This window comes from Equus asinus, chromosome 17 (genome assembly GCF_041296235.1).
Source record: "Equus asinus isolate D_3611 breed Donkey chromosome 17, EquAss-T2T_v2, whole genome shotgun sequence".
In the NCBI taxonomy this organism is placed as follows: Eukaryota; Metazoa; Chordata; class Mammalia; order Perissodactyla; family Equidae; genus Equus; species Equus asinus.
The window spans coordinates 3,846,335-3,873,194 of NC_091806.1; the positions used below are offsets into that span (position 1 = coordinate 3,846,335).

General features: G+C 39.7%; 1 long non-coding RNA gene across 35 annotated transcripts in view; it reads left to right on the top strand.

The window, feature by feature from the left end:
* Nucleotides 1-21,835, top strand: part of LOC123277849 (uncharacterized) — a 190,856-nt gene extending 169,021 nt beyond the window's left edge. For 31 of the 35 annotated variants that reach the window (XR_011495030.1, XR_011495014.1, XR_011495031.1 and 28 more), the window contains 2 exons: nt 15,118-17,583; nt 17,951-18,656. This is a non-coding gene — a long non-coding RNA (uncharacterized lncRNA). Of the gene's footprint in view, nt 1-15,117; nt 17,584-17,950; nt 18,657-21,752 lie in introns of those variants that run through there. The other 4 variants (XR_011495022.1, XR_011495045.1, XR_011495021.1 and 1 more) reach the window with 3 other exon arrangements.
* Nucleotides 21,836-26,860: the final 5,025 nt, after the last annotated feature.

The following is a 26,860-nucleotide window of genomic DNA, read 5'->3' on the forward strand; positions in this document are numbered from 1 at the left end:
TGTCAAGCAAAAATGGTATTTTATATATATATATATATATATATATATATCTCAATGTATTTGCTGTCTTGAAGGGGAAAATGGTATGAAACCTCGAATCAAGTGTTTCCTCTACACTCAAGATTTTGCATTTGGAAGCTTATCAGTTGCAGCTAAATTCTTTCAAACATCCTTTTGTGAGATAGCAATTCTTCATTTTGAGATTATCTTTACTACTTTGTTGGTGTTAGAATGGTCTTTCTTTCGTGAGATGATGATGATGATGATGATGAATGGGAGTAAGCTTATTTTGTTAGATATACATATATGTCCTCACTGGAAAAAATGGCTGAGTGACACTCTTTTGGTCCCTTCTCTCTTTGTCACATTCAAAATTCTGAGAACTTCTATTTTAGAAGATTTGAAACGTAACACTGAGTTGAGTTCTAATGGTAATATCCATGCTAAGAGGCTACACACTTTTCCTCCAATTCTAATGCAAGTGATTCAATTGAATATTATATCGTATGGTAACATTAACTGATTGATTTTCTAAGAAGAAAAGGGAGCTTTTTCATTATGTCATTATATTTGTTTCATTATGAGAGAATAAACTTGGAAAAAAAGTTAAATTTCCTTGCGTTTTGGCAAGTTATCAACTTTGGACCCAATTTAACCCGTTAGCTGGATGGCAGCCAGGTTATACCAGTGAATTAGGATTTCATAAATGTTTCCACTGGTGATGAAATTGACCACTTCATCTCTACCCATGTGATCATCAACAAGAAATATGTCTATGTCTATGACGCCGAGAGATGAAAAGAAAAAGCAATTATCTGGGTAGTTTATCAGCTCCTTCTTTCTCAAATTTATTGTTGAATTTATCTGAAAAATACACTGTATTTAAATATAGGTATAAACCATCCATGCTAATGAAAATCAAACAAATGGAACTCAAAAGGAGGATGATTAATAACCCTTAGAAATTTATCAATCTTTAAAAACTGAGCATTTGGCTGAGTAATATTATACCAGCTATCCCAATTGTTACATAAAATAACTTACTCAGCCATGTATCCCCAAATATCCAAGTATTAATAATGAATGGGTCCTAGTAAGTGCTAATTGGTTGTGTCCATCAATAAATTAAAATATTCTAGTTTTCTGAAAATATATTGGGATTATAAATCATGGAAAAGGTCACCACTAAATATATTCTTTGTCTTTTCACCTCATTTTTTATTTTTAAACAGAAATCACAAAAAATAGCTGGAAACTTTTAAACTCTAAAATCATTCCTTGTGGAATGCTGGATCTTTGAGGGTATTGAGCATGTATTATAGATAATGGCTTTTTTTAAAATGAGCCTGTGTGTGAGGATGCTCCTTTTGATGTGACAAAGGGAGTAGAAAGCAGAAAAGTAAAATCTCGGCCTGTGAACATTGCGAGCTAGAATTTTTGGGAAATGAATGTCCCTGAGAGCAGCCCTCGATCAATAATGGGAGAAAGTTGGTAAATAAATACCTCAATTTCTTCACCCCTGTGAAGTAAATCTCTCAGAGATGTATTCTCCATCATCTCCCGGGGATCCCCAGTAAGATTGAATCCCAATTGTGCAGTGTTAACTTGTACCTTTTCACACCTGCCCTGGTTTTCTTTCCCTCACCCTCTTACCTTGGTCCTTTTTAGGAATCACTTTCCGGGTCATCTTCTGAGAGAACTCACCTAAGACACATTATTTAGGCTCTGAGTTCCTTGTTTTTTCAAATGCACTCGTGATCATCTCAGTACAGAACACACGTGAAAGCAGAGCTCCTGTGGTTGAAAGAGGATGCAGCTGGGTAGGGAGAACAAGCCATCCACTCAGCCTCCCTTCCCCTCTTCCTCCGTCCTCAGATATCTCCGTGGCACACACGGCTTTGTGGAAACAGTTTGAAAATCTTTGGATTAGATGTTTTCTTCCACTTTAAAATATGACCTCGTTCTCTCACTGATCTCTTCTACCAAATATTGCATGCTCTTTTACCAGACATTTAGCACATATGCTTACTACTGCCAGATTTATATAACACTACTTTTATTTACTCTTTCTGTGATTACAGTATTCCCAAGAATCCGTCTCTGAGGTGACCAACACACTTTCCCTAATGAGGGTATAACTTGTTCCTATTCTCTATGCTACCCATTCCATAGCTAGTTCGATTGCACATTAATGAGAATCGGCTCAGTTAACCTTGATTCTTTGAATTAAACGACTGCATGAATCCTGGAAGTCGATGCTGACTGAACTTTTTTTTTCTTAGAGTGTGACTTTTCATATAATAAACTTATTTAATGGACACACATAACAGTAACTTATCTTGGAGGGTGACAGGCAAATTTTCTGGGGAAAAAAATCAATTTCCCTCTTTCAATATTTCTTTTAACAAGGTTGAAAATCATATATCTTAACACAGAATGTTCCCGAGCTCTGTGATTAACATGCAAAGCTGCTTCTTAACAGCTCTCTTTCACTTTTAAAATGACATTGAGAGCTTAGAGGTGTTTGTTCTTAATGTTTAAACCTATTGATTTTACTGTGCCTGACACAAAGCAGAGCATCTTTGCCATAATTACTGTATAACAGTTGTTTTTCACAAAGTTGTGATTTTCCTAAAATTAGCTGGACGGCCTCAATTATGTAAATTGAATCCTGAGACTTTAATAAATGTATTTGTAGTAGCACACTAGACTTTTATAGGGAAATATCAAGGAGAAAAGCAATCTCCCAATCATTGTGGTCTCACCAAATGAGAGTGGGAAACTGTGATTCACTGTTGGTGGTCACGGTCTCTTGTGGGCTGTCGGTGGATGGGTCCTCTCTCTGCACTACGCAATAAAGAAAATCTACTCAAAGCATCTGAGACTAGAATCCTCTAGTTAGAAGAAAGCTCCAAAGTTAAGGGCTCCAGATGAACTTGATGCTACATTTTGGCAAGCATAACCTGCATCTTCCTTTTTTGTTTCTTCTCAACACAATGTCCTTTCTTTCCCCACCATATGCTTTGTTCTGCTTATCTATTACTGTATAACAAAGTACCCTAAATTTTAGATGCTTCAACAATAATTTGTTATTGTCTCTCAGGGTGCTATGGATTGAGTAGTCTAAGCTGGGTGGTTCTTGCTTATCATCCCTCATGGGATTACAGTCAGAGAACAGCCAGGCCTGGAATCATCTGCAGGCTTGACTGGCCTGGACATCCAAGAAGGCTTCTTGACTCACGTATGGGGAGCCTCAGTGCTCCTCTAAGTGGCCTCTGTCTCCAGCAGACAAGCCTGAACTTCTTTCATGGCACCTTTGAGGCTTTGGGAAGAAGAAGGAAAAATAAGAGGAAGATTGGAAACAGATGTTAGCTCAGGGCCAATCTTTAAAGAAACAAAAAAACAAAAAGAAACTTGCATTCATAATAAATGTAGGAAAAGGGAGACGGCTTTGGATCTCCCAGACAGATCTGTGGCCTCCCTGGAAGAATCCTTCCCTTCTGCTATGAAAAAGCTGGCATTGAATAGAATCTTCCTCTAGTGTCCACGTGACCTCCACATGGCAAATTTTTGTGTTCCTGGACTTGATAAAATTAAAGAGTAAGAACCCATAAGTTTTTCTTTCCCACTTCAGAAGAGACCTTTGAGATAATAATCTCACTTTGAATCTCTCAGAAATCTATTAAAATCTTAATAGATTTTAAGGTGGTATATAAAACCTGTAGATATTAAACTGCTCATAATCTTTATAAACCATACACACGCACCTTGAACTTTTATGGCCAATGGTAGTGAAGGTCTTTCATGACAAAATAGACAGATATTAGTAGCACCCACCTATCTCACATTGGAAGGGCATGACATATTCCTTCTAATTCTGTTTGTGTCTGCTGAAATTTTTTTTCTTCTTCTTCTCCCCAAAGCCCCCTAGTACATAGTTGTGTCTTCTAGTTGTAGGCCCTTCTGGTTGTGCTGTGTCGCACGCCCCCTCAGTGTGACCTGATGAGCGGTGCCATGTCCGTGCCCAGGATCCGAACCAGCAAAACCCTGGGCCGCTGAAGCCGAGTGAGCGTACTTAACCACTCAGCCGCGGGGCTGGTCTTGGTGAAAATTTTCGGTAATCATGCTAGAGTTAATTGAAATTGTAAGAAAATAGGAGTTCAGAGAATCTTTTGATTACCTGGTTCAGCCTCTTTGGTTTAGGTAATTGTAATGGCATCTTCAGGCTTACAGTGTCATTTTTTTCTTCTCCCTAATGGATTTTAGAAAGAACGGTAAGGGAATAGAAAAATCCTAGTAGATGAAAAACAACTTTTAAAAAGTCATTCTGGTTAAAGTTCTGCTCAGGAACAATTTAGAAATTGGAAATCAGGAAATAAATGCTTTAATGATAGAAAATCTGTTTTATATTGATGTCTGATGAGATCTGGAACATTTAATTATTCTTAGTTGCTGAATTCTTCCGTGAATTAGTCATTATCCAAAAAGCTGAGGACTATAAAGATTTGTGAATAGACTTTTTATATTTTTGGTACTGTTCTTAAACTTTCCAGAAAAACTAGCAAGCTGGAATATGATTTGTTTTCTTATATGCTTCATATTTTACTCTGTATATAGTTTTATCTTTCAGCACAGTGAGTTTCTAGAGGAAATTCAATCAATAGCATCTATGACAGATTAACAATGGGTACAGTATTTTGTGTTTCTCCTTCCATTGAAAGATGGCAAGTCTCCTCTTGAATCTGAGTTTGCCTTAGAGGTTTGCTTGATCATAGAATGTTGCAGAGGAATATTCTGGGACTTCTAAGACTGGTTCATAAGAACACTTGCAGCTTCCATCTGGGCCTCCTGGAACACTTGCCCTTGAAACTGAGCCATGATGCTGTGAGGAAGCCCAACAAGCCCCAGGGAGTGGGCTAGCCAACAGCCCCAGATGAACTCCCAGCTGACAGCTCCCACCAGCTCGACAGTCACGTAAGTGAGCCATCTTGGAAACCTATCCTTCACACCAGTTGGGCTGCTGATGCTTCATGGGATCATGATGAGCCCGCCCTGCCAAACTCTGCCCAAATTGTAAATTTGTGAGCCAAAAACATGACTGTTTTTATTTTAAGCCATCAAATTCTGGAATGATTTGTTATAGAGCAATAGATTACAAAACAGCCTGCATCTCCTGGACTGATTTCTGAATCAATAGAAAAATAAGACAAAAGAATCAAGAGAATGGAAAACTAAAATAGTTTCTGATTTTCGGTAGTGGTTAGGTTAGAGGATTTGTCTTCGTTTTAGCACTAAAGTTAGTTTGCTGAGAAGAATCTTGAGTTTCTGAATTTTCCCACCTGAAGCAAAGTTGAATTCTGTGGATGCAGGTTACTGCCTCCCACTGTTTCAGGGAAAGAAAGGAGGAGAAAGATACTAAATCCTCCATGCTCCAGCCATTTGATAGATCAGATTCACTCACTGGAGAAACTTAGATCGATGACTATCACCACCAATCAGATAATTCACTCCACAGTTGTACAGAGAAATAAGAGTGTTCCGAGAGTTCAGTAGTATTTGGGGATAAATCCTCCTCATGAAAACCAGAGAACTGTGTTAAAGGCATCCTCCTCTTCCACTGAGTAAGAATTAAGAGAAGCTGTTCAGGGAGAATTTGTTTCAAATCCCAACTTGGCAACTTAATGGGCATGCGTCTTGGGGCAAGTGGCTTAACCACTTTGAGCCTTAGTTTCCTCATCTATAAAATGGGGACATTAGCGCCTAACTTTTTGGTTCGAATGCATAGTGAGGACACAGAAGAGTGCTTCCGTTGTTTGCAGTTGTAAGAAGTTAGTAGGATCTTTGTGCTTAAAATTTTAGGCATCCTAAAAGGAATCCCAAAAGAAAAATACCATAGACCTAGCCAAGTGGTTATTATTTATTTGCATTCCTGATAGCTAATTTTCCATATGAAAGAATGTGATCACAATGTAGTTAAGGCTGTCTTCCAGGGATGATGACTGTGCTGGGGAAACGGGAGGTTTGTATAGCTATACATCTCCATACCGAAAGATAGCTGAACAAAGATATGCTTACTTAAATATCGCCAGACCACGCGATCTATCAGGAACACTGAGGCAGCTTAATAGATTATCAAAGCACAGAAATGCAATTAAGGAAACATGTTGTCTTCAGAAGGTTTGTTAAGATACCTGTGTGTGTGTGTGTGTGTGTGTGCGTGCATCTTGTGACTGAGGATTTCAAATTCTTGATTTCTCCAGACTTTATGCAGATTCAAATTTGATGATTCATGTAAAGATCCAACCCAAGTTCATCTCCATGATGCTCACTCATCCACATCCAGACAAACACATGTATCTTTCTTTGCTTTGTGCCAGTACCAACAAACTTACTCTTAACTAAGAAGATCTGAGTGTTTCAAGAGTGTTAGTTTTATCACTCAAAGGAAGGCCCTCAAAGATGTCAGGTACATTCATGATAGCCTCGATCTTATCCAGCACGGAGCTGGTTCTCAATAAATGTTTTCTTGAATTAATTTTAGAATATTTCATAATATCCCATTTATAGTCAAAATGTTATCAAAATTCAAACTTGCATTTTTCTGTCTTCTTTAGCTAGAAAGATGTTGGTTCTCTGCTGGCATTGAGAACATCAAACATAGTGTTCAAATTCTGTTATTTATTAGAAATCAGAATTGTGTATTTCAGAGCTTAAAAGAAGGTATGGCAGAATCCTGAGAGGAAATGGGGAAGGAAGGTGTTCTGATTCTGAGTTTGTGAGTGGTTAGATACTGGGGCCTGTTAGAATCTACATATGGGGATCTTTAGCAGCATGTAGGATACTGGAACCAATAGAAAATGGAAAGGGTAGACATGGGCAAACCTAGAGCCACGGAGCAGACTAGAGGATCATTCCAGACTGCACAGTGCAGGAGATAACACTCCCAGGGATGTTGCAACTTTGCTTTGACCGCGTAAGTGTTTTCAAAACAAAAGCCACTAGTCTTCCAGTCAATCAGGCATCCCAGCGGCCAAGGAGATTAAGCATCCCATTTACAACCCTGGACATTTGTAAACACTAGGGTCTCCCTGGATATCTAGTCAAGAAGTGAGTAGCAATTGGTTTAGACTTGCTACTGTCACTTTGCGTGGACAGGGAACTGAAGTTACCATACGAATTGGTGGGAGGAAGGAGGGTGAGTACGTGTCCCTGTCACATGTAATAAGTAGGCCATTATTTCCAGAGAAACTGAACCATAAAATATTGTCACCAAAGTAATGTGACAGTGCCAGGTTAGAATAAAAAGCCAGAAATGATAACCTGGCCCAGATCACTACACCATAGATAACATCTGTAGCAGGGAAAAAAGATTAGCAAATTAATAACTGACACTGTTATTTACACCTCAGGCAAATGCATATATTTTCAACATATTTTTAGAACGTATATTATACTAGGTCATCAATTGCATTAAAAATGAAATATAATATAGACTTCACAGGCATTGTGAATTCTGTGAGACTTACCATTCAAGCAGAGAGTCCTCTCACGGACTCATTCTGCAACTAATGGCATTTATTGCATTCTTACAATGGAGCAGACACGGTACTTGGCGCTTGCTTGTAGGCGTGAGGAACTGGGATTAATATACGACTTAGACCTGCAACTAAGATATACAGCTATGTACGGGGGGTGGGTTTGGGAAATAAAGCAGAAAAAAAAAAAAGTTGGCAAAAGTTGTTAAAAAAAATACACGACTTAGGATACTAAAATTTAGTCTTAAAATTGAAGGTAATTCGGGTACTTACTAAATATTCTTATTGCACACATAATTGCCATTGCTCTTGATCTTAAAGGGTTACAAAAATAACAGGATCATTTTGAAGGACTAATGGCCATGTCTCATGCCTCACCTTTCCAATCATACCTTCAAATCTGATATCTTGAGGCCTCATCAAGTTGACTAACAGAGAGTCAAGTGATTTCCAGGAAATACATCCCTCAAAATTTTCTGAGGATTCCAAGGGGTCTTGCACGGGTAACTTGAATATGCTGTTAAAGCCAACGGCAGTTTTACATTCAGGAAGAGTTCCACAATGGGCCAGAGAGCACAGCTGTCCTATGCATGTATTCAGAGAGAGTGATACCACTAATACCTAACATTTACTGAGTGCTTACAATGTACCAGGCCCTATTAGATACACTCGCCTAATATTTATTCATTTTCTTCCCACAAAACTCTATGAAGTAGATCCAACTATTATTATATTTTACAGACAGGGAAATTGAGGTACAGGAAGCTGAAGTAACTTGCCTGGATCACTTATCTTGGAAGAGGCTGAATCAATTCAAATCTAGACATTCTGGGACCTGGACCTGACTTCTTAACTAGGTACTCTGCAATGTGTGACGTGGGGCCTGCTGTGAGGTTTGATGCTGCTGCTTTCCTTCTGCTGAATTGTTACTTGATGTTCCACTGAATTGTGGTCCACACTGTCCTTACCCCTGTTTGGCTTGCCCATCTCTGAGTTGTTCAAGGCTGCAGCTCACCCTGCTGCCGGCATGCTGTTTACCATAGGTAAACCCTTTTTTCCTCTTGGACCAGCCTTGTCCCAGAGATTCAGTAATTTCGCCGATGCATTGCATCACAGGGTAGGGGAGAAGGGACAGGGTAGTAGGAAAGGCTGCACAGGAGGAGTTGACAAGCGCGACCCTAATTTGAACCTGGAAGCACAGACCCCCTGTGTTAGCACACCCTAACATTCAAGCCTTGTTGCCGAATCTGGTTAATTCAAGCCAATTGCTTAATTACTTGTACTGATTTTATCTTGGGAGATCACACATTTGTTTATTCCCCAAGTGTGGACACATTTTAAGGTGTTCTCCCCTGCCATGGGACTATGGAGCCAATTTGAAATCAGAGATGTAGCTAGACCCAGAAGTGTTCTTAAGTATCTTGGGATTCACAAGACTTTCGGGGGAGGATTGTACAACTTCATATGATTGCCTGCCATAAAATAAGTTATATCCAGTTACTAAGGAAACCAATGACCAAATATTAAAAAGCACATTCATGAAACGACAATGTATGTGCCTTTTTATGAAAACATTAAATATTAATATCCAGGAGCAAATCTGATAAGTATCATAATTTCAAACTCATTACGAACATAAATGATGTTCCAAAATGTACAAAAACCGCAGAAGGATATGAAAACATCTGATTTCTATGGTGATCAAGTCAGAGAAACTACTACTTTTACTGTGGTTTGTTGCCTACATTTGTGATTGAATAAGATGCTCAGTCTCACTTACAGACGCCTGAAGATAAGAAGAAAATATTTTTCCACTGAAGTTCAACACACCCTGAATTCTATCATGGACTTCCTTAGGTGACATCTATGTACCAAAACTTGACATGTCATCTTTTACTAGAGGATGGACTGTGTCCCCTATATGGTAGCTTGGAAGAAGAGAATATAAGTTCATTGATAAATAGGGGCAGACTTTGGAAAAAGATACTGTGAGTCCTGCAAAACTGATTAGAAAGGACAGTGAATAGGGAGTTTTAGGTTTTGGTTCTAGTTTCAATTCTGCCATTAACCATCAGGGAGACTTTGGGCAAAGAAATTCTCTTCTCTGATCTTATCAGGAAAATAAAGATATTGGAGCCACTGATCTCTCAGGAACTTCTCTGATTTCACATTCTATTATTCCAAAAGTCTTTTCTTTTATTTGATTCCATGTTACCCATATTTATTCCTTTATGATATTAAATTAGAACAGGAAAATGTCATTTCATTTGCCAAACTGTTTCCCCAGGATATTCTTCACTTCAGAATTTACCTCTTCTTTTCCTCCAGGAATAAGGACATTATCTGAAATAAATGTTCCTTGCCTTGAATGAAAGTATTTATCAGCTAAAGGAGATTTTGCATCAACTTAGGACAAAAGCAAACTTAGACGTGAAATAAGCTATTTTCTCAGCTATGTGATTTTTACATTCCTTTCACTTTTTTAATTTTTGAGTTTTAAGAGATTGTTTTCTCGTAGCCTGAATTCTCTTTTGAAGAATTCTGCAGTGAAACCATAACTAATAATAATAATAATAGTAAAATGGAAATGAACCAAACAAAATTAGCTTGCTGCTTTACTTTTCATTTTTATGAGAAGGTCAAGGAAATAATTCTTGATGATACTCAAGCAATGGATGGTCCAAGGCGAGGCTTCTCAACCACAGGGAGATAAGAGGATCTACCGTATGGAAACACAAATATCAGTCAGTCAGTTGGGTTCTTGGGTTGTCTCCTGTCTGAGTGTGGCTCTTTATGAAATGAAATATAGCTTAAAACGAAGAGTACAGATGCGAAACGCCTAGTGCAATGCTTTGCACACATGAAGGCTGAGAGAGGGGCAGGGAACTGGAAACCCTATGGGAATTTTACTGCTTCTTGGTGTTGGCCTCAAAGAATTTGGGCTTTCTTGGGTGCCATTTACATACATCCTGTCACATAAGTAAAGTCCCCATTAGAAAAAGTTGCCCTTAGTCTCATTACTCACTCTCTCTCTAGAGCCAGATGTTGACTCCAGAAAGTATGCAAAGTTTATAGGAATTTCAGATTCATTGCTGCAAACTTGAAATCTTTCCTCTTTGAAGCTGCCATCATCTTCATACCCCTTACTTTCTCTTTTCCTTTGGGTCCTCTAACAAGTCGATTGAAAGATAAATCCAGCTCACTAGGTACTTGTACATATAGAAACATGATAAATATTTATTGAAAAGATACCTTTGGGTTTCTGATCTGGAACTTCTGATTTGTGACCCTACATGTAAAGAGCTTGGAAGTTTTCTTTCTGGTCTAACAACAAGTAAGAAGATGAATAAACTGAAGAAAATCAACAACTCTTCTTAGCTCTTCCAGAGAAGTGAGGTCACAGGACAAGGCATTGCTCCCCTCCAAAATTGGAGAGATAGAGAGGCAATTCAGAAAATTGTTAACTTACCAGAGAAGAAACTCTCGAGCAGAAAACTCTTTGGGAACAAGTACAGGGCAGGAAAACCTAAACTATAATTGAAAAATTGCTGGAAGCTCAGTGTGGAAAAGTCTGAGAATTAAGAACTCCATGAGGGACAAGGAAGGTCCCTACGCTTATGTGAGTTTTACCTCTAGGAGCTCTGGCAGGATTTCACAGTGAATATTGGAGGAAAATTCTCTCATGTTTCTGGTAAGGAGACAGGAAAAGGAACCATTTTGAAATATGTTAGGGCATTTTGTTCTTCTTAAAAAAGCTTGTGCTTAAGAGAAACTGCTTTACCAGAATCCTAACCTATTGAGGTTCTATCAGAGTCTAACTACCTGGGGAAGGGATTTCCCAGCCCTCTTTTGCCATCTTGTCCCCCCTAAGGGGGAGGTAGAATTAAGAAGCACTTGTGAAGTTCACAGCCCAACAGCACAGGCTCACTAAAAGACTAAGACCTGTTTACAGGACTAAGAAACGCTTTCCTTCCCCTCGTACCTTGCCACCACATCACTAAAGCCCTATTTACTGGAGTTCTTCTTATCCATTCTGTCACGTCCTGCTTTCAACAAAAAGTTAGAAGGCATAATAAACGGCAAAAAACAAACACACTTTGTAGAGACAGAGAGAGCATCCGAACCAGACTCAGAAATCAGAGGGATGTTGGGATTATCAGACCAAGAATTTAAAACAACTTTGGTTAGTATGCTAAGGTCTTTAATGTGAAAGGTAGATAGAATACAAGAACAGATAGATAATTTAAAAAAGAGATGGAAATCTTAAGAAAGACTCAAAAAGAAATGCTAGAGATAAAAAACACCATAATAGAAATGAAAATGTCTTTTACAGGCTCAGTAATAGACCAAACATGGCTGAGGAAAGAATCTCTGAAGTTCAAGATATGTCAATAGAAACTTCTAAAACTGAAAAACAAACAGAAAAATGATTGGAAAAAATATAGAACAGAATATCCAAGAAGTGCGGGGCAATTACAAAAGGTGTAACATATGTGTAACGGGAATACCAAAAGGAGAAGAGAGACAGAAAGGAAGAGAAGAAATAGTTGAAGCAAAAATGACTGAGAATTTCCCCAAATTAATCTCAGACATCAAGCCACAGATCCAGGAAATTCAGAGAACACTAAGCAGGATGAATACCAAGAAAACGACACACAGGCATATCGTATTCAAGCTGCAGAAGATCAAAGATGGAGAAAACATTTTGAAAGAATCCAGAGAGGGAAAAAAACATGCCTTACTTATAGAGAAGCAAAGATAAGAAACACATGTGACTTCTCTTTAGAAATCATGGAAGCAAGAAGAAGTAGGAATGAAATACTTAAAATGCTGAGAGAAAAGAGCTATAATTGTACTTCCTGAATGTTCTATTTAGGAGTATGCAAACTTGAATTTGCAATAAGGACCATGGAGTTAGTCAGAACTGGGTTTGAATTCCGCCTTTGCAGTAGATGATTACAAAAATGACCACAGTCGTTCTTGCTTTTGTAGACCTGTGCCCTTTGCAGCCCTTCCTATCTATTTTCCAACCCTTGAAGCTGAGCTGGCATACTGACTTGCTTTTACTAACAGAGAGTGGTAGAAAGCATGGAGTCAGTTCCAAGCAGAGCCCTCAAGAGGTCTTGCACATATCTGTGGGCTCTCTACAGACTGCCTACAGAGACTCTGTCTCATGTAAACGGAGCTGAGTCAGCTCAGTTGTTCCAGCTGAGTCCCAGAGATGAGACAGACCAGCCGAGATCAGCAAGGCTGCCTACTTGACCCACAGCTGACTTGAGATGCATGAGGAATCCCTAAAAGAACAGAGGAACTGCCCAGTCAAAGCAAACCAGAGTCAATCTGAAGAATGGGAGCTAAGTAAATGATGATAGTTTTAAGCTAGTAAGTTTCGATGTGGTTTGTTATGCATTGTTACTATGTTAGTAACTATCTGATACAGTCTTTGTCACTTACCAACTGCGTCCTTGCACAACACACTGCTCTCAAAATCTAGGTTTCTTCCTCTTTTAATTGAAGTTAATATTAAGACATATCTCATAGGATTATTGTGAGATGACGTGACGGGATGTATGTAAGTGCACAGAGGAGGAGCTCATTATGAGCTAGTTGTTACTATTATTTTCTTCCCCACTGTGAATGAACCACTGTCAACAAGGCTTCTGTCAGAGGCCTTTTGCTCTTCCTGACTGATGCTTTGGGTCTGAGCTCCCTTTTGTGCAACAAATAAATCCAAAAATATTGCCTTACCAGAACATGGTGCAGTTAAGTCAGGAACTCTGAAATTGGATAGTCAGTTCAAATCCCTGATATACTATTTTCCAGCTTTGTGAACTTGGATAACTTAATTTTTCCAGGCCTCAGTTTCTTCACTTATAAAATGGGGCTAATAATAATACTTGCCTCCCTCAGTTGTTACTAACATTATCAAATGACACACATCTAAAGGGCTCGGAGCTATGCTTGATACGCAGTAAGCATTCAGAAGTACTTGGTAAATATTATATATTACTGTCATTATCATTATTATTATTATTATCGAGATTTTAGAATTTTCTGGAGGTCAGTCAAATCCCAGGCTTGCCCCATGTGAAATTCTGCAAGAGTTTCTGCATTAAGCAGAGAAGTATTCAGTCACTGCTCAGCCGTCCATAGGTTGGTGGCCATTCACTAGAGTTCAGCCATCTGGCAGGAAGCTGGTGGATGCTCTGAGTCTTTACATGCTGTCATAGTGAACAACTGGTCCAGAAAAAACAGACTATAAAGATTCCGAAGGGAGCCAAGAATGAGAAATGAAAACAATCCATGGCACTGAGCAAATGGCACTAGCTAATATGGATATGAACTTGAGTTCAGCCTCTGAATAAAGAACTAAAAGCCAAAAAATACAACTGCTAATGGGACTAGGCTGGTTTGGAGGGAGCTGGACCCAGAATCCAGCTAAGACGAAGGGTTTGAACCTTTATGATGGACTATAACATTGTCGGAAAAATTCACTGATGTAGCTTTAAAAGGAGGCACTTTATACTTAGTGGTATGAAATATAAGGGAGGGGTTATTTTTGGTGTTAAGAATAATAGGCTTTTAAGTCTGACAGAACTGGGTTTGATTTCTGTCTTTCTCATTTCACTGCTGTGTGACCTTGGACAAGTTTCTCCATCCCTCTGAGTTTCAGTTTCTTCATTTATAAAATTAGGATAATAATTCCTCTCTGATAGAGCTAATGAAAGGACTAAGTCACGTAAATGTGAAAGAGCTTAACAGGGTCTGGCACCTGATAAGCACTTAAAAAATGCTATGTGTTACTGTTATTATTGTTTTTAATGAAACACCATCTGCCAACATTTTTGTATTGCCAGAATCTCCTTCTTGGGTTACCATTTTCTCTTGCCTCGTATGCCCTGGTTTGATCTTTCACTTCTTTTATGCACTCCACAGAGCTTTTGACATCTGCCCTTCTGATATCCAACTAATGACTGGGACATCACACAACTCATTGATCACCTCCTGGGCTGACTTTGACATTGGGCATCTGCATCATTTTTACTCGCTTGTTCAAGGTTTTCATTTCATTATGCCCTATCCCTGAGAGTGGACAAGAGGTCAGAGAAATCAATGAGTCCTAAGGGGTCGTCTAAGGTTGAGAGATGCTGTCAGGAAGACAAGGAGTGGGTCAACAAGGGCAGGGGGGCAGAGAGTGAGATATTAACTGGCAATGTGGAATGAGTGCTTTTCTAAAAGGACTAAGAAACATTTTCTCTAAGTGTTTTATACTGTGAACTAGGTTAAGTCAGACATGGGCTCTTAAATTAGGGACAGAAGTTTGGTTTACTTCGTGTTCAGGGATTTGAAAGATTATTTTCTCTGCTTTTTTCAAGTTGATTATGATAATTAAAAAAAAAAGGCAAGTTAGGATACGGGGCTTCTCAGGCCATGATAATACAAAGAAATAGGCTTTTCTATACAGTTGATTTGATTTCCTTCCCTCCTTCTCTTCCACTCTGCCACATTATCTCTTTTGAAACTGGATTATCAGAGCTTGTTTTCAGGTTCAATCCCATTAACTCCAATTTTCTTCTTTTAGTTGTAGGTGCCAGGCAGTCTCTGAGGAGTTGTTGATAGATGAAGAAAGAGTCCTGTTCACAACCAAGAAAGCAAGGTACCAGTGAGATTCATTGTGGGCCAACAGTGTCACCTTTCTACAAAAAGATACGATTCCTATAACCGGGTCAACCCATCATCATTCTCAGAGCAACAACAAACTTCCCTCAGGATCAAAGATGATCACTTCAAGGTTTTGGAACTGTGCATTACTGTGCTGAAATGACGATGAAGCTCATACATGTAAAAATAGATGGATTAGGTAGAAAACATAGTTTTATTTCCACTTCAACTATAACATTCCTTCCCTGATTTTCTAAGAGTTGTGCCTCTGCAGCACGGTCTGGGGATTTATTCATTTTTTACACTGTGTTTCTCTCTGGTGTATTTCTCTTGCAGGACTTCTGGGAATTTGGGAAATAATGAAATTTGGTTCCGTATGATGTTCATAGACAAATGCAATGGTAACTAAGGATGTGTCACTGCTTTATATTAAAATGCATCATTTCTTTGCTTTTAACCGAGGGGTGTTTCTTGTAGGATATGCTAATTCCAAGACAGATAATCATAATAAAATTTTGTCAAATGCCACAGCTGAGAGAGTTCCTATAAAACAAATGAAGGTTCTCACTAGCCCATTGTCATTCAGGCATGTTCTCTAAGTCCTGCTCCTCAACCTCAGTTTTGGTGGATGACTTGGGCTGAACACATCCACGTGCCTGTTGAATAGTGACATAGCTTCTTCGGGGTTTCAGTTTCTTTATCTACAAAATAAGGATATTAGTAGTGCTCTTTCAGAGGGTAGTTTTGAAGAGAAAATGAGATAATCTATGTCAAGTAATGACATACAGGTAATACTCCCCTGATAAATGATAGGTATTATTACTACTATTGTCAGTGAACATAAGTGAGGCCATCTTGTTACACTAAATGACCCCAGCCCCTCCTCTGTGTGACTACTCGCTGCTCTGCACATATAAAAAATTCACATGCTCTCCTGATTTATGGTCTCCGCTTACATATGTACTCCCTTATAGCTTGATAATTTAAAACTTTCTTCTATGAATTTCTCTCCAGGAACAGACTGACCACAGGTGGGAGACACACCTACAAGATATTCATCATCACTGACAGAAGAAAAGAACAATGAAAGACCCTGGAATCCGTCATGCCTGAAGGCTGACATTTCTAAACCCTCTCCTTACTGTCCACTTTCCCTATATAATTGCTTCAAGATTCTGTAATCCTTGAAGATGGTTTTTTTGAGACATTAGTCTACCATCTTCCTGATTATGCTGGCTCATAAAATTAAAACTTCCTTTCTCCATTCCTAATTTGTAATTAATTGACTCAGATTATGGGGAGAAAAGTGAACCCATTGCTCAGTTTCACTGTCAATTCAACTTATGGTTGATTGATACATAATTGAAAGGTCATTGGCTTTAGTTAGAGATGCAGTGTGTAGCCTTACAGCAGATTGGAATTACACAGTTTAGCTGGAGATTGAGTTGATCCTTACTGGTGGGACTAGTAAGAGAAATTGCACCCCCCAAAAAAATCATTTTAGAAGGAAATGCTAGCTTGTCCAGATATTTCTGAGTAATTCATATGGGCTATTCCATTGTAAACATATTTTAAAGCTCTACTTTGTAAAAACTGTAGCTTTTATCTTCTTGAAAGCACAGTTTTAACTCTCAGAGCTTAACTTGGTAAACTTGACAGTAATGACCAAGTTGGTAACATTTTCACACTAATCTAATCTGGAAAGTGCCTCTTTCCTCAGATAATTTTAGCTATTTGGCTTGAAAAGTAAACTAGGGAATAAGCTATTCTATTCACAACATTGCTGTGTGGTGGTTCAGAGCACCCACTTAGGTAATAATAATCGTATTACTATACAGATATTCTATCCTCGAAAGCAGGCTAGGTCTTAGGGAAATAAAATCGTTTCTCTGCCCTCAAGGAATTTACAGTCTTGTGGACAGAGGTACTAATAAAGATTGTCATGTAGCAGGAGACAGACTACAATCAAGTCTTGTACAGATACAAATAGGAAGAAGGAAAAACAAGGTTTGACTTAGACACAACTAAAAGTTATGTTATAGGAGCATAAAATTATATATTTTGACCCAGAAAGGATTTTGGAAAATATCAAATCTAATTAAAGTAGGCATCATTTAAAACCATGGCTAAAACCTCAGAAACAGCAGGAAAACTCTTTGAGACTAGAAATGTCCTTATTGTGTCTCTTCGTTTTTCTTTATTTCAGTGTAATAAAGGGCTTCTGCTTTCAAGAGAAGGAGAAAACTATGTGCTACCACCAGGGTCATGGTGAGCTTTCAGGGGCCAGAGTGGTCAGAATTCATTGAGAGCATCTTAGGCGAGAGATGGAACACCATCGGCTCCAGAAGGCAACTGGGTTCCTTTACAATGAGCTACCCAGTGAATGGTGAATAAAATGAACTGCCCTTCCTTTTCTTTCTGTGTATTGTTGTTGGTTATTACTTTTTACTCATTGATTTATGGTCTTTGGCTCACATTTCTGGTTCATCTCTTAGACTTCAGATTTATATCTCCTTTCTGTAGTGGCTCTTGATGGTTCCTTGTGGAATCATCATCATCCCAATGAACTCTTGAAGGCCTGCCCTCACATCTCTAATCCTCACACACTCCATCCAGAGTAGGTTTTATCACCAGTTTATAAAAGAAAAAAAATTAAGTGACTTGCTCAAAGTCTTACAGTAAGTAAGGGGCTGAGCAGATATTTGAACCTGGGTACATGTAAAATTTATGGATCTTTTTCTTCCTCCTCACAGTACTACTTCTACATAAGTGACTCTCAGTGCCACCTCTGCCTGCCCCAGGCTGCTGTGTCTGACACCTAATTAGCTGCACATTCTTGTTGATGACTGAGTATATCCCGGAGTCTGCTTGTGGCAGGAACTCAGGCAGGGATGCACCATATGCTCCAACGAGAACCGCAGAGGGAGTCAGATATACAAGCCCCTGCATCAATATGAAGGCAACTTGGACAAAATCAGAATTCCCTTATTTTTGGCCTAACTTGTGATATTATGGCTGTGTCAGCCTATTATTTGGAAGTAAGACAAGCTACTTCACACAAGCCTCACCGGGCAGAGACTCACTTTCTCCTGAACGTTCTCCAGGTCAGGGGCCCGGCAAGGGCACTGCTGTTTCATTTGCTGAATGTGAAAGGCAGCCTCAGGAAGGGCATTTCCTGCTCCAGCCTCCGCTCATGCAGCCATAGTATTTACTGTCACCATTGATCACCACATATGCATGGAGAACAAACAGGTCATATGATTAGCACGGTGTGCTGGAGGCCATAATACACGAGTGTGGGGCTAGAGTCAGCTTGGTTTATGTCTAGCCTGAACATGTAAACTGTCTCCCTCTGTCAGATATGGTGATTTCATTATGAGTGTAATGTTGAATTGTGTTTGCTGTGCATCAAGCTAATGAATAAATAAATCCAAACAGTAATTGAATTTTTTGCATTAATGATAAGCATTCCTTGTAAAGAAAAAGAAAGAACATTCAGCAGGACAATAAAAGTAGTCCAGGGTAAGGTAGCATTCTGGCATGATTTATCTTACCAGAGGACTGCTTTGTGGTAATGAAGACGAGAGCAACTGAAGATGAAAATGCCCTTAGCATGTCTATTCCATGGAGAAGCAAAGATGGAGGAATGCAGATGTTTTCTGAGTAAGATTCCTGTCCTGTCTTCTCCGTATAAATTTTCACTTGCCTGGAATCCTCTTTGCCTGGGAGACAATGGAGTTTAGTTAGTGTGAAGACAGCTTCTGGAGACGTGGGGACCTCGTGTACTCAGTTTGTCAATTTCTAGTTCTATAGCCTTGGGAAGGTTAGTTCTTCATCATTAAAATTGGGGTAATAATCTCATTCTGGCTGTCATAAGGACTAAATTGGTTTGTTATTGTTTACTCCTGGCCAACACTCTCCAGTGGGAGTCATAGATGGGGTTACATTTTAGGGGGTGTACTGCTGAGCCAACCCCCCAGAACCTGAGACTCCAATTCCTTCAGGTCTTCCAGCATTCCTTACTACATTATGCATGGAGAATGTAATAAAAGAGCTTTCCAACTTAGCCTTTTCCCAAGACGTTTGTAACTAAGGACTGATACTCGTATGCCTCCATAGCAACTCACATCATTTTGTGTGAACATACATGTGTCTGCACGTGCATTTTCTTTTATTAGAAGGCACGTATCGTTTATTAGATTCTCAAGCTGTTGTTTGCCCTCCAAAACGCTGAGTCCTCCTTAGTGGTGTTTAGTGTTCGACAGCAATCATAGAGGCAGAGGTCCTAGATGAGCTAGGGCTCTTGACTCTCTTCTAACATGGGTCTATGAAGCACATTTTTGTAAAATTTCAGCTCACCTGCCTTCTTTCCTTTCCTTGTCAACTCTCTCCCCGTCCCTCAGAGTAAGTTTCGTCTCCGGACTGAAATCCTGCCATGGGGATGCTGCGATACCTAGCTAGCGCCGTCATCCTTCTCACACCCTCTACTAAACTGTGTCCCTCCTCATCCTCAAAACACTGTTTAAAAATCACCTTCTTTATATTCCTCCAGTGTAAAGCCCATGCCACTGTCTTCTGTTGTGTTTCCAGCATCTAGTGCAGGGCCTACCACATAGTGGGTGGTCGCAAATGTTTTTATTGCCTATGATTAACTTCCCTCAGCCTAGAACTTCTGGATCAGTGGCTCCATGTCTTCTCCTTCCTTCTTATTTTCATAGACTCCGTGCAAAGAAGAGGGTTTGTTTTACTTTCCCTTCTGCTCTAGTGGATGACCACATAGCTTTTGAATCTCAGAGACGTTTTTGGAGGACGGAGTAAAATGATGTCTAGAGTACTTAGCTTCGTGTTTAGCATGTCGCAGGAATAAATAAATGATGATTAATATTAACAGCGGTATTCCATAGTTCAGGTCTCAGTGAAGGTTAGTGTTCGTAAGTCTATGTGTTGAGTAGGAGCACTATTCCTGTCTTCGCTATGCTCCGCTGTTGTGGAGAGAACTTTCCACCCCATATTCAGCAGCGAGTGGCCAGATAGACTCCTGGCTCAGGCAGTGGAATGAACAGGCACACACACTGAAATGAAGCATATCCCTGTCAGAGGATGGGACCCTCAGGCTGTCTGCTGTCCAGCATGAGCCACAGGGAGGAGGCAACAGCTGCTTCAAATGCTTCCGGTAATTATGATGGAGGATGATTCAATTCCATGTAGGATCCAGGACCTGAAGAGAGCAATCTGGGCTAAGTCAGCATGTGCCTAATGAAATTGTTTAGCTTGGGCTGTGGCCTTACCTCCCACAAGCTGTGATCCACTGTGTTCTAACAAAGCAATCCTGGGAGGCAATGCTGCTTGGGAAGGGGAAATGATCAGTAAAATTCACTCCTTGCATCCTGCCTTCCAAATCTGTACTATGACCCAAGTGACTCGTAAGTTAGATTGGAAAATATCTTGCTCTCTGTGGCCAGAAGAGTTTCTCTCTTTAAATGGAGGAGCATGACTTCTCTAAGGTACCATCCCCACAGGAGTGGGCACTTTCTCCAAGGCTGCTGAACCAATCCCTTTAATGCTTTCTCACCACTCTATATTGCTTTTAACAGCTACCCGCGGAAAAAGAATCAGGTATATTCTCACATGGATTTCAATTAGATGCTCAGTTTATAAATGCTGCAGTGTGCCTGTCAGTGATGGGAATCTCACTCAGTATCTAAGCAACTGGATACCGAGTCTCAAAGTCTGTTTATGTGTCTCCCATTACATGACGTCTTGCCCCTTCCCTCCAAGCAGGAATTGGGTTGAGGCAAGTGATCCCTGGACACCAAATGATGGTACAGATGATTATTATAAGGTCACCTTGATTTAATCTCTTCCTATGCTTAACCAGTAGAGGAATGCTGGACACTTGTGGGAATGTGACATGGAGACATTTTGGATTTTGTGAGCTTACCCATGACAGAAAGAGAGGTGACTGCAGCCACCATGACTTGGAAAGACTAGCCTAGCAACCTCCATCAAAGACTCCTTCTTAGAGTGTGTGTCGGTTCCAGTGCATTTTGTGTGTCCATTAGCTTAGGCGTTCTGACCTATGCTATGTAGCATTCCGATGCAGATGTCTCATCAGCACGGAATATCAGCTTAGATGCTTGATGAAGACAAGTACTAGAACCGACATTGACTGACTAATAGCCTGACTTCCTACCTGGATTTGTGTGTTTGCTATGTGAATTTGATTGGCTGGAGTGGAGAGGATGAGGGGGGGTGGTGGGGGATGATTGATTTCTCTGTTGATTTAATAGAATTGATAGTTAAAAAATAAACCAAGCAAACAAACAAACTAATTTCTCTTTCAAAGCAAATCGTCTGCTTGTTGGACTGAATTTGATTAAATCGTCTGGTTGTTCTGGCATCATGTAGACAGAACACCATAATCTTATGTGTCAAGCTAATGAACATTGAAATGAATCGATGAAACAGCTGTTTCTAAAGAAGTAAACACTGAAGTGTCATGTAAATGGCAATTCCTACACAACGCCGGGTGATTTTTTTCCTCGTCCTCCGCAGGGACTGAGGAGTGAGGTTATAGGAAGTTGTCCCCACCTGTGATTTAATGACACTCTGGAAAGCTTCATCAGTGGAGCCACAGGGTGAGTTTGTTAACCACTATCAATCGAACACTACAGTGAGCTCCTAGCAGCACATTTGCCTCTGGTGGGAGGGGAAAGGAGAAGAGACGAGCTGGCCTGGGGCCTGTCCTTGGCATTTTGGGACTCAAGGCAGGAGTGCGAATGGAGATCTAAAGGACATGGGTCTTTAAAAGTTATAAATCAAACTTACAATTGTTTACATGAAATATGCTCCATCCTCTTCCCTTGACAAATATAACTTCATATTATCCTGGAAGGCCAGTTCAAATTTAAAAATTCTTAAATTTATCGCAAATCTGTGCTGAAAACTGATGGTGTGGAGGGGCCCCCAGCCCCTAGCCCATAGCTTGCCATACTTCTCTTTCCATCATCAGCTCCTTTCCACACAAAGGCAGATAGCCCAGTTTGCATATCCAAGCTCTATTTATATCCCTTAAACTACTGCTAAGGGCCAGTCTTTGGGTGTGCACATCATTGGTGTGGCTTGTCCTGAGGAGGTTGGATCTAGGGCTCAGGACCATTTTAGGCAGAGAATTCTGAAATCCTGGATAACCAAAACAAGCTCTAGAAGAGAGGACGTGGGTATTTAGTGGTCAGGTCCTCTAAGCATGTGGAGTGAGACATGGCTGGAAAAGGGTCTTACTTATGTCTAAGAGCAGTTCTGAAATTTGTCTCAACTATAACGTTCCTTAATTTATAAATCTGCTTCAGCCTTTCTTTCCTCTGTATTGGTTTTTGCTATGTCTGTCCATATTTGGTTGGTTGATTATTTCTCAGCCACTTGGAACTTTATCCAGCATCCCTCGATTTTCTCTCAATTACAGAATATGACACTGCTCGTATCCTCATAAAACAGGGCAGACAGCGCTCTAAAAGCAGAGGCTTTGACTCACGCTCTCTCATGTACAAGCTGTGTGATGTCAGGCTGTTTAGTTAACCTCTTAGAATCCGTGTAATGGGAGGACTAACACTTAGCTTATAAGGAGAAAGTGAGAATTGAATGAGAAAGGACATGTCATAGTGCATGTCATGTAATAGACATTCAATAATGGTTAATAGCAGTAGTAATTATCTTTTTGAAAGATTGGCACCTGAGGTAGCAACTATTGCCAATCTTCTTTTTTTCTGCTTTTTCTCGCCAAGTCCCCTCAGTATGTAGTTGTATATTTTAAATTTTTATTGCTGTTTTGTTATTATTGTTACTGGTCAAGAATTAGGATTATGGAGTAAGACGGCCTGAACTTGACTCCTTGCTTTTTTTTGTTTGAGGAAGATTAGCTCTGAGCTAAGATCTGCTGGCAATCCTCCTCTTTTTGCTGAGGAAGTTTGGCCGTGAGCTAACGTCTGTGTCCATCTTCCTCTATTTTATATGTGGGACGCCTGCCACAGCATGGCTTGAGAAACAATGCGTAGGACTGCACCCAGATCCGAACCCGTGAAACTCGGGCGGCTGAAGCAGAGTGCATGCACTTAACTGCCGCACCACTCGGCTGGCCCTGACTCCTTGTTTTTTGTGATACATTCTGTGTGACCAAAGGCACATTATTGAACCTATACGTGCCTGTGTTTCTTCATCTATAAATTGGAGTTAATAATTGATTTTACTTCATAAGGCTGTTGTATTAGAGTTCTCCAGAGAAACAGAACCAATAAGATAGGTAGGTAGATAGATAGACGACAGATAGATAGCTGGATAGATAGATAAGAGGAGACTTATTATAGGAATTGGCTTACATGGTTACAGAAGCCAAGAATTCCCACAATCTATGATCTGCCATCTGCAAGCTGAAGAACCAGGAAAGCCAGTGGTATAATTCAGCCCAGGTCCAAAGGCCTGAAAACTGGGGGGCTGATGGTATAAGCTCTGATCTGAGTCCAAAGGCGCAAAAACCAGGAGTGCCAGTGTCCAAGAGCAGGAGAACATAAACATCTCAGCTCAAACAGAGAGAGGAATTTTCCCTTCCTCCATCTTTTTTGTCTATTCAGATTGGATGATGCCTACATTGGTGACGGTGGTCTTCTTTCCTCAGTCTACTGATTCAAAAGCTAATCTCTTCTGGAGACACTCTCACAGACACACCCAGAAATGATGTTTCACCAGCTACCTGGGCATCCCTTAGCCCAGTGAAGTTGGTACATGAAATTAAGCATCACAGTTGTTGTTAAGATTAAATGAGACAATACATGAAAAGTGCCTAGGCAGATGCACACAATACATACTCAATATTAATTATCATGAAATGCCCTCTCAAGCTTTGAAACTGACCTTAAGCTTTGGGTTTGGTGGGAGGAATGTGGCTGTGGAATGTGGCTCTCTTATAGGGTGAGTCAGAACATTTGAAACATCTTTCCTACTCAACCCCTTTTTTTTAATCAAATCTTGCTAAGTCAGAATGTCTTCCCCTATGCTTAGGAAGAAGCATAGCTGAGTTTAGGGACAAGACACAAACCAGCAAGCATTTTGTGGAGCCGGAGCAGTTTTCTAGCAGCTACAATATCTATTTTGATGAACTTGCTGCCACTTCATTTTATTCAAACTTCTATCTGGGGATGGATTTATTTTTACCTTAGGTATTCAGCAACATTTTTACAAGGATAGAAAAGCAGGATTGAAGAAGAAGGGGTGTGTGTGAATTCTCCTTGTTTATACCTATATCTGGATTCTAAACTATGCTAAGTTCACTGTGTCCTTTATAAGAAAATTTGTTTTTGCTGTAACAGTGAGTGCAGATACAAATTAACTTGTACAACCCACCACCGCTGCCCTGGAAGCCTTTGGGAATGGCGCAGGTGGTTTTGCTCAGCCTTAGGAGACTAGTCTGAATCCACATAAGAGAGCCAGCTACACAGCGCAGGCAGAGTGGGAATCATCCATGAAGCACAGGCTTCTTTGTCTAAGACTGTAATCCAACAAAGTTAGCCAAATAACAATGAACTAATTTGAAATACAGTGGCAGACTTTTCTCTTGACTTTTTTTGAAAGTTCCATGTGTTTTTTCTATATCTTGAGTCAATGAAAGAACCTGTGAGTTAAGTGAATGAGTTGACCATAACAAGTTTTTTTCTGAACAAAGATATAATTGTGGTACTTATTTTTAAAAGCACAGTTTGTTCTATATCCTAGTTTGCCCATAGAATATGGAATCCTATAACTTTATTTAAAGATAAAAACTATCTGGTAATATTAAGGTGGAGAAGCTGAATCCTAAGAAGAGGACATGACTTGTTTAAAATCATACAACTCATTGATGGTGGAAGGGGAAGGAAGAGTGAGGTGCTGTAACTTTAATTTCAGTTCAGTGTATTTTGTATTCAAAATCCATTTTGCAAGACATTAAGTTTAATTTTCATATTCCCGGTGGATTAAGTATCTTGGAAATGAGTAAGGCCTTATGAAATAAACCGAAGGAGTTACCAATCTTGATAGTGCCTTCCGCAGGCATCTTGTGGTTTAGGGATGGAAATCAGGAGTCAGGCTTCAAAGGAGTCACATAGACTTCATCTGTACTTTCTAAGGAATTGCACTTTTTGACATGAGGAAAGCCAAGCTAAATGAGTAACCTTTGAGGCTTAGAAACAATTTAAGGAACTAATACAGTTCCAATCAGGGGAGCTCTCCACTGTCTTTTTAATTTAAAAAATTATCTAATAACAGAAGCCTTAAACAACTAGTAATGGGGCTGCTCAACCATTCAAAAGCCCTTTGGGGCTTAAAATTAATTAAAAAAAAATACCGAATGCAGACAATCTGCTAATTACCAGTTTAAAATGGCTTCTTTTTAGGCTACTGTGAAAATCTCTTTAAACTGTGCTGGTGATTCAAAGCAACACCTGGCCTGAGGAACGTAGACTGTGTTTCCTTCTGGCTCCTCTGAGCTGAGGAAATGCTGGGAAATGTTGAGGAACTTCTCACCCTTGGGAATACCTTTTGGATTAGGGTAGTTTCTAAAATAACAGTTCATTCTCTGGGTAAAAGTCAGGAGTGATGCGAAATGCACACAGCTATTTCTCCATTGGAAGGTGTGTGAACACATCTAGCTTCACGTTCTGAAATCATATTACAATTAGCAGCACAATAAGATATTAAAATACACTTTAACATGGGCACATGGACAACCCCAAGCAACCAGTACTGAGAGGTCGGTGAGCACAGTTTTGTTCTTTCTGTAATTCCAGAATATATTCTGAGACAGAAAACAAAACAAAATCAAAAGAAAAAGAAAAAAGTGTAAAATAGTCTTCACTATTTTGGATAACATGAAAAGAAGGCAGATGGGTTTTAATCATAGATTCTAAAAAGGATTAGGCATTTTGGATGATCAGCGCAAAAAATAAATGGTACAATTTAAGTTATGGCCATAAGTTTCTTCAAGTTCTTAAAGGAAACAGCTGATCAAATTTGTAGCTAATTAATGAGTGGTATTCTGGGTGACCACAATTTCTGTGTTTGGGTTACAAAACCATATATAATCATGGCAAGAAATCACAGTTATGGAGAGCTCTCAACGCCTCCTTGTTGCGTGAGTCCTTTGACGGATTCTTCTGCTGGTGTTACCATGCTTCTGTTGAACTCCCCCAGGCAAGGAGAGCTTGGTGCAACATGAACCTCACTTGGGTTCAAACATTGGTTTTTGAACATTTTTTTTTCTTAATCGACCTGAGTAATGTGTCTCTATAGCATCTCCAATTCCATATGAAAATACGTAAGAATGGAGCCACTTTGGTAATAGTATTTCTAGAGTCCTGCTAATTTAATACCCACTTTGTAAATCCCTTCAGAAACCACCAGTCTAGATTCCAGAGCAGTAGTTTTCAGTCGGGATGATGTTGGCCCCCTGGGGACATTTGGCAAAGTCTGAAGACATCTTTGAATTTTTCAACTAGATGCCACTGGTAGCTAATGAGTAGAGGCCAGGGATGCTGCTAACCATCCTATAATGCACAGGACAACCCTCTATGACAAAAAATTATCCAGCCCATAATACCAACAGCGCCAAGGCTGAGAAGTCACGCTGGAGCACAACA